Source organism: Nematolebias whitei, chromosome 17, assembly GCF_014905685.2.
Source record: "Nematolebias whitei isolate Nwh7 chromosome 17, NemWhi1, whole genome shotgun sequence".
Lineage (NCBI taxonomy): Eukaryota > Metazoa > Chordata > Actinopteri > Cyprinodontiformes > Rivulidae > Nematolebias > Nematolebias whitei.
The window spans coordinates 39,288,688-39,290,838 of NC_056514.1; the positions used below are offsets into that span (position 1 = coordinate 39,288,688).

The following is a 2,151-nucleotide window of genomic DNA, read 5'->3' on the forward strand; positions in this document are numbered from 1 at the left end:
AGCTCTGTAGCTTTAGCTTTAGAGACACATTAGCTCTGTAGCTTTAGCTTTAGAGAAACATTAGCTCTGTAGCTTTAGCTTTAGAGACACTGTAGCTCTGTAGCTTTAGCTTTAGAGACACATTAGCTCTGTAGCTTTAGCTTTAGAGACACATTAGCTCTTAGCTTTAGCTTTATATACACATTAGCTCTGTAGCTTTAGCTTTAGAGACACATTAGCTCTGTAGCTTTAGCTTTAGAGACACATTAGCTCTGTAGCTTTAGCTTTAGATACACATTAGTTCTGTAGCTTTAGCTTTAGATACACATTAGCTTTTTAGCTTTAGAGACACCATAGCTCTGTAGCTTTAGCTTTATATATACATTAGCTCTGTAGCTTTAGCTTTAGAGACACATTAGCTCTGTAGCTTTAGCTTTAGAGACACATTAGCTCTGTAGCTTTAGCTTTAGAGACGCATTAGCTCTGTAGCTTTAGCTTTAGATACACATTAGTTCTGTAGCTTTAGCTTTAGATACACATTAGCTTTTTAGCTTTAGAGACACCGTAGCTCTGTAGCTTTAGCTTTATATATACATTAGCTCTGTAGCTTTAGCTTTAGATACACATTAGTTCTGTAGCTTTAGCTTTAGATACACATTAGCTTTTTAGCTTTAGAGACACCATAGCTCTGTAGCTTTAGCTTTAGAGACACATTAGCTCTTAGCTTTAGCTTTATATACACATTAGCTCTGTAGCTTTAGCTTTAGAGACACATTAGCTCTGTAGCTTTAGCTTTAGAGACACATTAGTTCTGTAGCTTTAGCTTTAGAGACACATTAGCTCTGTAGCTTTAGCTTTAGAGACACATTAGTTCTGTAGCTTTAACCTTAGATACACTGTAGCTCTGTAGCTTTAGCTTTAGATACACATTAGCTTTAGCTTTAGAGACACCATAGCTCTGTAGCTTTAGGTTTAGAGACATGTTAGCTCTATATCTTTAGCTTTAGAGAAATGTTAGCTCTATATCTTTAGTAGATAATATTCAATTAAAAAATGCATTTAGTAACTTTTCATCTCCTTCATGTGGCGTAAGTGTTTCAGTATCATGAGATGAAAACAAAACGCTACAGTCACTGTAAATCCTCATAATTAAACCGTCATACCGATCATGCCGAGCCTGTTGTAGCTGTTAGTTCAACTCCCCTATACCCCTTAAGGCTTTCTGCTGCAGGTAGGACACTGACTACTCAGAAACCTTTAAAACAGTGCCTTAGCCTCTATTTGCAACGTTCTGTTGAGGACGTTGCTTTGCTTTCTGACGTCTTGGTGAAGACTTGTTGGGTCGTATCTGAACAACTTCCTGGTTGAGCCCGGCAAGGTGCGGCGTTTTTGCGTTTACACTTCAGACCAGAATCACTTTTCACCCTCTGGGGTGTGAAAGGCGTTCCTGCGAGCTGATTATCAACCGAAGAGCTGTGGAATGTGACGCTCCGCCTGCGCAGGAATCTGACCTGCAGCTCCCTGTGGGTCGGGTGGAGCCTACGGCCGCTGATGTTCCCTCAGCCGCAGACAGGAAGTAGCTCAAGGTTCAAGGTTCTTTATTGTCATTCGCATCACATGTTGTACATCTCAAGGTCCCAGTTACACCCGAAAATAACAAAAATATAAGTATCAAAAAAAGAAACAATATTCAAGGATCTAAGACAAACGCTAAACAATAATAATCTGCTATAATACAGTGGATTAAACAGCAGCCTGAACATGAGTCTGTTGTGAGCAGATGGGTATGAATACAGCAGCTTAAAGGCAAGAGATCAACAGCAGAAATCAGACCCTCTACTTCCTGTTCAGACTGTCGAACCGCTGAAGTGACCCCTCCTGGTGGCTCTCACAGACATGAGCTGAAGAACCTGCAGGTTCTGCGAAACAGCCCGAGAGTGGAAATAAGCTGAAGAACGTAAAACTGAAAAAAAAAAAAAAAAAATTAAAGGAGCAGAACACTAGCTAAAGAAAGCAAATCACTAGCTAAAAATCCTAATAATAAAAATAACTAAAAGTTAAGAAGACAGGACACTAGCTACCGTCAAACACTAGCTAAAAGACTAAGATAACTTGCTGAAAGAATCAGGAGACTAGCTAAAAGAAGCAGGAGACTAGCTAAAAGAAGCAGGA

At 39.6% G+C, this 2,151-nt stretch overlaps 1 protein-coding gene across 1 annotated transcript in view; it reads left to right on the plus strand.

The window, feature by feature from the left end:
* LOC119423847 (elongation of very long chain fatty acids protein 6-like) overlaps positions 1-2,151 on the plus strand; it is an 8,274-nt gene that overhangs the window by 4,681 nt on the left and 1,442 nt on the right. The gene's annotated exons all lie outside the window — the stretch shown is intronic.